The 13,316-nt window shown below is 34.3% G+C and overlaps 1 protein-coding gene across 25 annotated transcripts in view; it reads left to right on the top strand.

Moving 5' to 3' along the window:
- PARP8 (poly(ADP-ribose) polymerase family member 8) overlaps nucleotides 1-13,316 on the top strand; it is a 184,440-nt gene that overhangs the window by 60,243 nt on the left and 110,881 nt on the right. The window lies entirely within an intron of this gene.

Genomic DNA, 13,316 nt, shown 5'->3' with positions numbered 1-13,316 from the left:
CATCTGTACTTTTAGCAAGATACTTAGTTATACACAGGTTCAAATAAAAATCTTATGTTTAAATCCTCACTTTTAATCTGGGAAAATATTGGCTAAATATTGCTCCCTAACATGAATGCATGTTCGGTCAGGGTATCTGTGAAATTCAAACATATTTCATGTGTTCACTGCTAATATGGCTGTCAATTAAAGCAAAATTAGTGGGCTAGCTAACAGAAGTTAAAAGATATTTTTTAAATTTGCTGATTGTTTTTTCCATGGCAAACGGTTTCCATTATTTATACAGTATACAACACTTGTGCTCAGGCAACTGTCTGTAGTTTAGTTAAATTGCAATAGAAGTAGATCTGCTGGATCTTAAGATAGTCTTTCTAAAATATAATCAGTGTGTTCTTCTCTGTTGGTTTTTGTGTTTTGAAATGACACTGCTAATGTTGGCATTATCAGCTTGTAAGCAATACTGCTTAGATAGTATACAAAGTTAGTTTTTCTGATTTTGTGCATATACACAAGATTTCCTTCAAGTCATGACCGGAGACGCATCCTGTAGAGCCTGAGCTGTTTATGGTTATGCTACCTACTCCTATGGTATTGTGATGCCTCATTTTTGAAAGCTGACAACTTGATTGCTTTATATGTGGTTATTCCACAGCTTATGCCATGTTGTTACAAGTCGTCCTCCTCCCTACTTATTATTTTTTTTATTTTTTATTTTTTTATTTTAGCTGTGTGTCAAACAGACCTGGGTTTGAAGCTTCACTTTAATTCCCTTAGTAGCACAGTGACTTTGGGAGCATTTCTAAACTTGGGAGTCTGTTTCCTCGACTATACAATAACAGTGAATTTATGGTGTTTTATTTAATGATGTCATTAAGTGCATAGTACAAAAAAGGTGTTCAGTAAAAATCTATCCAATGGAGGATGTATGTGTAATCTAGTTCATTAGCTACTTTTCAAGCTTTACTTTTTTTCCCCCATTTTACAAATATGTTTTTATTGATAGGAGTACCTCAGATCTGATCACGAACTCTAAGAGGGGAAGCTGCTTTTTCTTGTTTAGCCACATGATTAGCATCACTAACCACTGTAAAGCATATTGTATATTGCCAATGATGTGTCAATTAAAAATCCACTGGGAACAAAGCCCCATTTAACAAAGTTGGCTTGAGCACAGCGATGATTGAGGAAATTCCTTTACCCCAGTGTGGGAAATCCCACAAGGGAGCTCTTTTGCCCACTGGGCTCATGTAGACTTGCTGGCTCCTGAATATTCTCTGAGAAGGGCAAAACCACTGGGAATTGTGCAGGCTGGTCATATGCAAGTACAAAGGAGACGGTCTAGGGCCTGTCAGCTGTGGATCATCTCTGTCCTCATGCTGCAGGCCATTCTGCTTGCTTCTAAAGCAAGACTGCTTTATTTGGTAGGTTGGGTGGAAATACTGTAGAGGAAATTTGTATTTTAGAATAACACATCTCTCTGTTTCGTATATTAATTCTTTTTGTGGAAATAACCCAAAGATTGTGTCATTAGGAACTACTCTCTCATTTGAGGACTAGGCCATCTCATGCTATCTGGTAAAGATGACATTTACAATCATAAATCAAAACCATCTGAAATTTTCCAGGGTCTTTCTGAAGGTTGTGAGAAAAACACAGACAATTCCTTTGTATAGTAGTATTTTGTGAGGGACAGGGCATAGCTCTGATAATAGTTTTTGGTAATCATTTTATCTTTAGTTTTCTACCTATCAGTGGGCTGTAGTATTTTTATGACTTCTTTAGATGAACATTTGAGATACTTCCTTGTACTAAGAACTGCAGGCACATTTAGACACGTTGTGAGTCAGACCTGGCTTTTGCGTGCCAACTACTCCCTTCTGTTGTTGGAGTGTACCCAGTCCCCGCTCCTGCTCCCACTTCCCACCCGGACTTGGTGTTCTTTTGAAAAGATGGACATGGATCCACTCAAACTTTGTCCCTGTTTTCATATTTTTGTTCTTTGTTTAGGTAGTATGTCAACTGCTTTGATCCAGCTTTTGGCCAGAGTACGTGTGGACTATATTGTTCAAAAGTAAAATACTTCTGTTAATGTACATGGCTTGTAGGCTTGTTTTTAGTTAATTTTGACAGAATGTGTGAATGTCAGTTATGGTCTATACCTTCTACTGTGCCAGGGGCTACATAGAGAAGTAAAATATAATAACCGCTAAAAGGAGGTTTGGATTCTACATTTAATTTGGAACTATAAGGCTGAAAAAGTGAAAATTTTGAAGAATGAGGATGGTATATTCAAATTCCGCAATTATTTTCTTTTACTCATCCACGTATTTTTGTCCCATCATCGCATCCTGCAGGAAACTTTCCTGGTACCCTTTGTCAAGTTATGGGGCCCTTATGTGATGCCACAATACATGGTGTGGTCCGCCTTCAGAGTTGAAAATTACAACTATAATTTTCATTTATTTGGGTGATACTTTAATTGTGTTTTCCCTTGCTGGACTAGAAACTTCTGAATTCAAGGCCCCTGTCTATTTTTACTTTCCACCTGTGTTGGCACAGAGTGGGTCTTCAATAATCGTTTACTTCATAATTGGTTGAATGAATGTGTGAGTTCCAACTACTAATGATCAGTGAGAGTTAACTTTTGAATTCAAAATTCTTGCCAGTGCCGAGACCTTGGGAGTGCCAGCACTGATTGCTTCTGTGTCATTTTTCTAGGTAGAAGTAAATGATGGCTTAAGTATTTCCTATCAATTCTAATGAATATTTCTAAGGCATTTCCCTGTTCCCTTTATTAATTGACAACATCCAGTGCAGAAGCTTCATTGATATTGTAATTTTAGAGTTGGGTATAAGTGATGAATTGATGCTATTGCAATTAGACTGACTTGAATTTATCTGTGAATTAGCTCATAAAAATGATTCTGTTGATCTTAACATTTTGAGTTTTGAGAAGGTTTTAGTAGCATTTTGATTTATCTTTTAAAATTGACATCATTTTCATTTTTTTGTCTCTATGACATTCAGAGTGCAACTTAATTTGCAGTTTATCAATCTGTCTATTGTTATGGTGGGCCCTTGTTTTCATAGGAATCACACGTTTAAATTAAGGTCTCATAGTTTCCTCAGTTCCTAAAGAACTACACAATTTTTTTTTTTTGGCACCCAAATAAGTCAGTTACTGCTCTCCCAGAATTCGTTGTCTTTCCTTTCCTTTTTTGAGACTGCTATTAGAAATATGTCCCAAAGAGAAAACAAAACTAATATTTTAATATTTGAAGTATTTTAATATCAAGGAAGTTAGCTGTTTTTGAGTTGATAACTTCTCCATCAAAGTTTAAAATGTTGCATAATGTATAAAGTATAATTTTGATGTCACTCTTAAAATGAAATTGTATAATAAATATTTTAGACTTAAGTTTTTCCATATTTTATATTGGAGATATATATGTACCTGAAAAATACTTAAAAATGTGATGAGACAAATCAAAGATGTTTGTTGATGTTGAAAAAGGCAACTTATTATCTAATTTTTATTGGAACTGACTGAGAGTTAAACATTTTTTTTCATAAATTTACTTAGATATGTGATAATTTTATGGTCCAGTCTTATGGAACACATTAGTGTGCAGTTGTTCAAAACTGCTCCTCTTCTAAAGTGAAAATCTCATTCACCTAACAAAATAAAACTAGATAAATTTTTGTTCTCATACTGCTTTGGTGACTATGAACTAAGTAAAAATAGTTTTTAGTAGGGTCATCTCATTGTTATAGGAACTCTGGATAACTAATCAATTTGCAAAAGTAATGCCAAATGGAGTGAGATATGCCTCCTTTCACAGAATTTGCTTTGCTAAGGAAAGAGCATACAGGGGAAAAACTTTTTTTTCACACTTGGCTATTTAATACATTGCATAATTGTTTTAAATTGATTTCTGATGAGTTGCTAAATATGCTGTACAAACTGAATTAAACAATTGTTGAAATGATAAAATGTAATGAAAGGTATTTGGACCAAAGGAGAACTAAGTTCTGGACCAAGTGCTGTGTAACTAGGACAAATTGATAGACCTCTCTGAGCCTTAATATTCTTGCGTGTAAAATAAAAGGAACAGATAGATGGTCCATTTTGTAACTCTAGGTCTGTGAGTGTTCTGGGAATAAATTTTGTTTTTCTTGCCGTTCAGAAAGCTTACTCTTTCTGAGTTATTTCTTTTCAGTTAAGTGTGAATATCTCCTCAGGCATCTTCCATCCATCTCTTCAAGATTAGCTGTCTCAAATGTTTTTCCTTCTCTTCTTTACTGATAAATTTGGACTCCTTCTTGACACTGATGACAGCTTCAGTATCCTTCTTGTCACCTTGCAGACTTTAAACATAAAAATACTCATTGGTTTTAAAAGGAAAAAAGTATACATTAGGACTATTAAGCTTGGCCTTGAAACATTTTCTATCTTTTATTAAATGTCGGTTAGCTGAACAGAATTCATTTTACAATGCAGAGTGAGAAAAGAAGGGAGCTATATGCATTTGAGAATGCAAGCATTGTCAAATAAACATTTTAAATGCTTTCTTAAAGTGAGCACATACAGAAATACATTAAGATATTAGAAAGTGTTTTTGTTTGTGTACTACTAATTAGGAAGCACCTTGTATAGTTCCTCTTCTAAAATTGAAGTAGATTTTAAAAGCCCATGTAATTTAATTGAGCTCTCAGTTCAGATTTTAGGAGAATTTTAACAGGATTTGGTTTTGTCTAAATTTTGTTAATTTTTTTAGTTAATCTGTATAATTTTATAAATGTCAAACTGTATTAGTCCGTTTTCATGCTGCTATGAAGAAATACCCAAGACAGGGTAATTTATAAAGGAAAGAGGTTTAATTGACTCACAGTTCAACAGGCCTGGGGAGGCCTCAGGAAATTTACAATTATGGCAGAAGGGGAAGCAACCATGTCCTTCTTCACATGATAGCAGGGGAGAAAAGTGCTGAGCAAAAGGGGGAAAAGCCCTTTGTAAAACCATCAGATCTCGAGAGAACTCACTCACTATTATGAGAACAGCAGCATCGGGTTAACCGCCTCCATGATTAAATTACCTCCCACCGGGTCCCTCCTATGACACGTGGAGATTATAGGAACTGCATTCAAGATGAGATTTGGTTGCGGACACAGCCAAACCATTTCACAAACCAATTCTTATTTCTTAAAAAGAGCTGATGTGATTCAACTGAATGTATTATGTGCTAATATGAACCAGTACATTAGTTGATGGAATATTTATTGAAAACCAGAGATTATTGAGATATTTTTGTTATATTTTAAGTGATTTCCTTTGAGAATAATTTTATACTTTTTGAATAAGATTAAGTTGTTTTGTTAATAATGATCAAAGGTGAGGGTTAATAGATGAAGAAATTACTGCATAAACTTAGGCATATTAATCAGAAGACAAGGAAGTAATGTGCAAGGGCAGATTACCCAGTGAAGTTTGGCTCACATGGGGCAGTAACTTTACACCGTTGACTGCATGTTCAGGAATACTTTGAGCAAGAAAGATTAGATCTTGTCACAAACTAATCAGAAGTTTCTTGCCGTAAGCAAAAAAGGTCAGTGCGAAAAATCACAAGAGGCTGAGTGACTTAGAGGAAATGTCAGAAAACCTGGCTCTGCTTCTGGTTCCACATGGAATTGAATGAGTCTCTTTAAATTTATGTTTGTTCATCTGTAAAATAAGGGATGTGCAACTGGGTGATTTCTGACTTCTGTTCCAACCTAACACTCTGTGAAATCAAGATCACATGTACATTTTTTTCCAAATTTCCAAAGTTTTTATTCTTTGGCCTTTAGAGAGTGAAATCAAAAATCTCTCAATTTTGAATTTCTTTTTTCAATTGAGTTCTCTTTTGCTCTTCTGTCCAAAAGAATGAGTGTGTTGGTCTGTTGGACTTGAGTCAAATGAAAATGTAAAATAGGAAACTCATAGCAGTGTGCATTTGCTTGTACAGGTCTGGCTCATCTAAATCTGGGAAATATGGTAGAGTTTAAATTTATTTATATGCTAAAGAAGAAAGATGTGCTTGTACCCTGAGTAAAGGGTCGCTAAACAGCTTTTTGTTATTTCCATTGTAAAGATATATTCATCCTGATCGTAGTATGATGGGAAATGTTATTTTTTTGGATGCAGTCGTTGGGAAAGCATGAGGTATAGGACTCAACCCTTTGGTATATATTTATAGATTTCTTACTATACTCAGTTATGCATTTGCTTAATTACAGAACTTAGTCTCATGAGTAATCTTCTTAGGTATTAAAACTTGAAATATATAGGTTGGATACAGCTCCTTATCTAGAATTTCTGATTCTTAAAAGCTCTGAAAATTCAAGCCAGGTTATTTTGTAAATTTGCTCCAAACATATTTAGCGGCAAACCTATTCGAACAGACATGAGATTATATAAAGTTTGCCCTCTCTATAAATATCCCATACATTTGCCACATAGTGGGAGTGTTCATGCATCTCCCTACGGATATATTATTGTTTTTAATGACACGGTTTCTTACTGAGGGTTTTGTGTAAAATATGCCCTCGATTATTTTTCTAAAAAAAGGAAATTTCTGAAATTTGAAGCACATTAGGCCACCAGGGTTTCATATCACAAACTGATGGTAATTAAAGATTCAGATAATGACAATCTTTATCATCATAAATTTTCCTGAAGAATTAGTATGTGAACATGAGAACATTGGTTTCTTACTCATCACTGGCAGTAGAAATACAATACGATACATAGTAATTTAGTGAGTGGTTCTAAGAAAGATTGGAATTAGAATCTGGAAAAATGAACTGTATACAATATGGAAGGGAACCTTATAACAAGCACAAAACATATGATAGTATTATCTGTAGAAATTACTGTATATTACTTGTAATTTTTAAAACCAGTTTTATTTAAGTTATAAATGCAAACAATATTTTGTAATATTGGCTAAAAACGGTTCAAAGAAAGTCTGAATAGACGTAGTAGATATACCGACTGATATTTGCATAAAAAACTAATTAAAGCACTTCTTTGGAAACAGTATATAGTTGACTAATTTGGCTTTGAGAACATAGTAGTAAAAGTTGTTATTTTAATGATAATGTAAATGACATGCAATAGCTTTGACTCAGCAGATTGTATTTTTTTCTTTTTTTCCTTTTTTTTTGAGATGGAGTCTCGCTCTGTGGTCCAAGCTGGAGTGCAGTGGCGCGATCTTGTCTCACTGCAAGCTCCGCCACCCGGGTTCATGCCATTCTCCTGCCTCAGCCTCCTGAGTAGCTGGGACTACAGGCGCCCACCACCACGCTCGGCTAATTTTTTGTATTTTTATTAGAGACGGGGTTTCACCGTGTTGGCAAGGATGGTCTCGATCTCCTGACCTCATGATCCGCCAGCCTTGGCCTCCCAAAGTGCTGGGATTACAGGTGTGAGCCACCGCGACCAGCCGTATCTTTTAAGTGTAGGAAATGAAACTGTGAATAGTTTTCACATAACAGTGCTTTTTTATTTCTCATCTGTGGTCATAGATGACATTAAAAATGGGTGAAAGGCTGGGCGCGGTGGCTCATGCCTGTAATCCCAGCACTTTGGGAGGCCAAAGCGGGTGGATTGCCTGAGGTCAGGAGTTTGAGAACAGTCTGGCCAACATGGTGAAACCCAGTCTTTACTAAAAATACAAAAAAATTAGCCAGGCGTGGTGTTGTGTGCCTATAATCCCAGCTACTCAGCAGGGGAATTGCTTGAACCAGGGAGGTGGTAGTTGCAGTGAGCCGAGATCGCGCCACACCGCACTCCAGCCTGGGTGACAGGCTCAAAAAAACAAAAAAACCAAAACAAAAAAAAAATAAATGGGCGAAAAACTTGCTCCTGACCTAACAGATGGTGCCTATTGGGCAGCTTGACTTTTAAAAACTGAAAATTCAAACTGTTAGTACCAATAGTTTTTTAAAAATACTTTTTTCTCTTAAAAAATCTTTTTCACATTTTAGAATTCTTGATGAAGTAGTTTTTTAAAGCCTCCTAAATGATGTCTTGATTTATTGACTTTAGCTAAATACCTTTAAATTATCAATTTTTGAAAAACTACACTAAGCTATAGATAGCAGTATTTATGTCAACTAAACTATACTCAGGGACAGAAATCGTGGTTGAATAATTTAGAAAATAGTTATTCAGTTATTGACTCACAACCTCACAATTTGTTGTATTAAATTGTATAAAAGGGCAATTTTTCTATATCTGTGGTAAAATCTAATGTTTTTACATCATATTCAAACTTTTTTTTTTGTCATGTGAGGCTTCATTTTAGTATTTATTATGATTATTTCCTTCTTACCAAGCCAGATTCCCTACAGTTTCTTACAGATCTGGTTCCCCTACTTGTCCATCTTTTCCTTAAATCTGTAGTACTTACTTGTTTCTGGTGTGTTCTCAAATACTGCACACTTCCCTCCAAAAGCGTAACTTAAGTTGTCTTGTGTTATGTATAGCATTTCCTTATTTTCTTCATACCGTGAACAGTAACTGATAACTTTACTAATGAGGAAGATGAATTTAAGTGACATACTTTGTTATGAAAAATACTTTTGGAAGCATTCAGAAAATCCTATGATTTAATGTTGTTAAATATAAACATATTGAAAGAGTGATAAAAAGGCTTTTAACATTGAGCTCCATCTTCCTTTTTTACGGAGGTTTTATTTCAGATCCCATTTGGATGTTTATCTTCTTGTCAGTTGGTATATGTGAAATCTATATTTTACTATGGATCTCTTTTTTGGGGGTAGGATGAGCATTGGGAAATCTCATGAAGGAAATTTTATCTTTTCCTTCTCTTCATGATTCCCCAGCCCTTTTCAGAAAAAGAAAGGGAAAAAAGGAGAAGGAAAGGTTTGTGTGATGGTGTAGGAGTGTCCAGTTCTTCATTTGCTTTGGGCTGTCTCTGGAGAACTAAAGTCATGAGGATTAAAGTCATGATAATCATATATTTAGTCCTTCATGATAACAAAGGGAAGGATGTAGGTGAATGCTTTGCTGGAAAAGACATAATCATTCAAACAAATTAATTTGTCAGTAATATATTTACTAGTATATAAAATTGAGTCTCTTTTCCTTTTTTATGTCTTTAGAGCTATATAATTCTCATCTAAATTGCAGATGTCTCCGGGATGGCTAATATATATTTTCTGTCTCAAATTGATTGATCAAATAAATATTTAGTGCTCTCTCTTGCTGTCTGCTTTTCCCCCAAGTCTGTACCCTGAGAAATTTCTTCATTGACTTATCTGCAGCTAAAGATATGTTTATTTTTAGACATAGAGAAGTGAATTTTTCCTGAGTATTGGAGTTTTCTCATTTTCTTCAGTGAATTCATAGTGCCAAAATCAAGGAGGCCAAGACATGGATTTACTCTTTAACCTGCAGTGCCTAGAAAGGGAAGCTGAGACAATGGGATATTTATGCCCATCCTAAAATTCAAATCATAACAATTAATATTAAAATATGCAGAATAATATATAGTTATAATATCTAGTAATAACATTACTATAATAGAAATTCATCATGCGCAATGTAGGGTATGTAGTGACTGGAATAACATTTTTATAAGATAGATTGATGCTTGCTTCTCTTGTGTGTTAGTACTGTACTATAATAGGATTCTGGTGTACTTTTGTTTGGCTTCTGGGTAGCTCCCCAAACAGAATATATTTTAAACATATTTGCATGGCCTACAAATATTGACATTTCAAGACTTTGAAGTGCCCTTTGCTGCTTGTTCAGATTTTATAATCAATGTTGCAAATATCAAGTGTAATATTTTCATGATTTTGGGCTTGTTGAATTATAGATAAATGCACTTGAATGCTCTGCACATAATGTATACATGGACAATGTGACTCCTTTGTTCTAATTTTACATTATATGGTACAATCAAATTCTCTTAGAATGATTTGTTTCATGCAGACACATCATAGGCCAAATTCTAACCCTTAAAATATTATATATGCTGAAAATCTGTTTCTGTGAGTGAAAGACAAGTATTATTCATCTCTCCTAAAATCAGACTTATAAACAGACTTCAGTTAATTGGATTCAGGTTGTTTATCTTTGATAAGACATAAAATACTTTTTATTCTGCCATTTTTAAGAGTCATTCAATGTCCCTGACGAGGGAGCTATACATATATTTTGAACATCTCTTAAGATGCAACCTGCATATATATTGAGCATCTGGGACACAACAGTGAATAAGATACATAGAGAAATACGATCTAGTGGGAGAAAGAAGCATTAATCTGATATTCATCCAAATTACAACTAAGAAAAGTTTTAAGTGGGGGTTGGTATAGGTCAGGTAGGGCAGTGGGGGTGGAAGCTGGGGGAGGGCTTAAGAAAGTAAAAATGTAAACTAATACCTGAAGGATGAGTAGGATCAAGCCAGGAGATCTAGGGGATTCCCCCCCTCCCTTTTATTAGTGAATGTATTCTCATTTGAAGGATGGAATTTATGTTTTGAATTAAATCTAGTGGTGTCCCCCTGTAAATATGTTGGATTACTGTTAATAAAATTGATTCCCAAAAAATTAGAAAGAGAAGGCAAACACCATCAAGAATAACAACAATCAATGAACCAAGAAACCTCCCCCCACCCACCGAAAGCATACCCTGCAAAAGAAGTTAAAATTATAAATCCATACAGAGAGTAATTTGTGACACATTGATTTATGTCCTTAGAGACACTTTTCTGTGCATTTGTATGCATTTGAGTATGCATTGTTCTTAACAGAGATGGGGTTATAGCCTCATTAAGCTAGTTTTATATCTCTTTTAGTGGCTGCAGCATCTTTGTAATGGTGCAGCATCTTTGTAATGGATATGCTATTACTTAACCAATGCCTATTTGGAACATTTTAGTTACCTCTAACTTTTCAAAACCCAGAAGTATTTTAAGCAAAGTCTACTGAGTTTACAAAGTTAACCTAATCAGTTCAGCACCTAAATTAATCTGAAATAAGGAGACATTTATTTATGGATACCAAAGATTCTTTGCTTATGTTTGCGTACTAAATAAAGATGGTTCAAATGAGCATTTGGAGGTACAGGCATTTAACTTACTGAGATACATATTCTTTAGCAGACAAAATTTATTTGTAATGCCATGAACAAGAATCACTTACATTATTACCAGTTTTCTATAATTTATGCCTATCATTCCAATGGAAAAACACCCAAGATCTTTTTTGCCCTTTTTCAAGGTTTTTACAGTTTTTCCTTTAGAATTTCTCTCCTGTGATCATAAATAATTTCCAAAGGTAATTCTTCATCCAAAACCAAACAAACAAAAAACCTGCAGTGAGAGTATTCATTAACCATGTAGGCTTCCTGGAGTTTGCAAATCTAGAACCATGATCTGTTGAGCAGCTACTGATCAAGGTGATAAAATTAACTTTTCCTCTGAAATTTTCATAAGAAAGATGGGATTTGACTTTAAAAAGTGCTTTCTTGAGGCTAGAAAAACAAAATGAAGAAACTCTCTCCACCTGATTTTTATCTTCAATACTTATGTATATAATTGGTGAATTTCTTTCTGGTTGAGGCTCCCAAAATTTACTAAGATTCCCATTTTGCCAGAAAGTGGCCTTCCTCACCATCTGTAAGTCTGGGAACCTATCAGCTAGTTCTTAGGCCAGTTTTCTTGGGAGGGGTGTGTAGGCATTTATTCCACATATAAAGTCATTCCTTGTTCCTTAATAGTTGCTTGCTATTCCTGATTAAATGAAAATTATTTTAAATATGATACTCCAGGGATAGCCTTGGTTACCAAATAGAGTTATCCAATGACATTCTGGTAATAAAAGAAGAGATATTCTTATTCAACCTGTGAAAATAACTATATTTGCCATGAGAATAAGGGTACTCATTAGGAGTTTCTGAATTCTGGAGTAATCAGTGAGAATCATATGCTGTTTTAAAATGTTTATTTTAGTTTAGAAAAGCAGCGTCCATAAAATTCAGAATTAAATATAGCTTAAAAAGAACTTCTTCATAAATATGTTAGAAAATAGAATATTAAAACAGTATCAACAGTATCTAGACAAATAGCCACAATTGAATGTCCCTCACCAGTTATTTAAATCTTATGTAGTTCTTGTTTCATTGGATCTTGGGTCAACATTCTGTCTTCTGCTTCCATATGAAAAATCTACATTTAGAGCTTAGTTTGGACATACATTCAAAATTGGCATTGTAATCATCACTGTCTTGTTAAATGGCCACCTTTACTTTGGTAAGACCATACACACGGCTGTCTTAGATTTTTGTAACTGAGGCTTTTAGTTACATATTCATTGGCTTAAGAATGAGTTGCATTTGCTAACTAAATACTTACTAATCAAAATATGTCATCAAAATATGTCAGATTTAAGCACAGTGCCCTTATAATTCAAATAATTATACTTTACACAATCTTATGAGAACAAAACATGTTCTGAAAGCTTAATGAATAGTGAAAGGCTAACTGATTTTAGTAACCACTTAGAAATACCATTCTGGAGTCTATAAAAGTATTACTATTGCCCTCTTTAGTTGCTGTTCTCCCAAAAGACTGTATCCAAAAAGAAACAAGAAAAGCAGTGGATAGGACTAGGGCTTTCCAAATGTAGCTTTACATACATATAGTATTTAAACAGAGTAATGAATCAGTGCCTGTGAAGGCCTGAAATAGCATGTAACCACTAGGGGAAAAATTGTTAAATCATGAAGAAAATGATTTTATCTTTGGCAAGCAGAAAAATATTAAAACCTGTGCGCTTGCAGTTTTTTCTTATGTAATGTATAAATGTCTAATTTATTACAATTGTTTTTAGATCATGACCTAAAATTTATTCTATAAAATTTATGAATATTGCTTGAAACTCTAAACAAATTGTGTATTTACTACATTAAAATAATCAGGTAAAAATCATAAAATTAAATCAAAGCTATATGTTTACATTCAGTTTTTAATGCAAATAGCTTATAGATGCTTACACTGAAACATCTCAAGCACTTTAACAGGTCTGCCTAAAATTAGGATGATTTCAGTTGTAAGAAACAAAAATATTTGTTTTGGCTTAAACCAATGGTGTCTAATCTTTTGGCTTCCCTGGGCCGCAGTGGAAGAATTGTCTTGTGCCACATATAAAATACACTAATGCTAAAGAAAGCTGATAAGCTAAAAAAAAAAAAAAAAAATAGCAAAAAAACCTCATAATGTTTTAAGAAAGTTTACAAACTT

This window comes from Pan troglodytes, chromosome 4, assembly GCF_028858775.2.
Source record: "Pan troglodytes isolate AG18354 chromosome 4, NHGRI_mPanTro3-v2.0_pri, whole genome shotgun sequence".
In the NCBI taxonomy this organism is placed as follows: Eukaryota; Metazoa; Chordata; class Mammalia; order Primates; family Hominidae; genus Pan; species Pan troglodytes.
The sequence above is the reverse complement of the archived record's forward strand: the minus strand, read 5'-3'. Positions and strand labels throughout refer to the sequence as shown.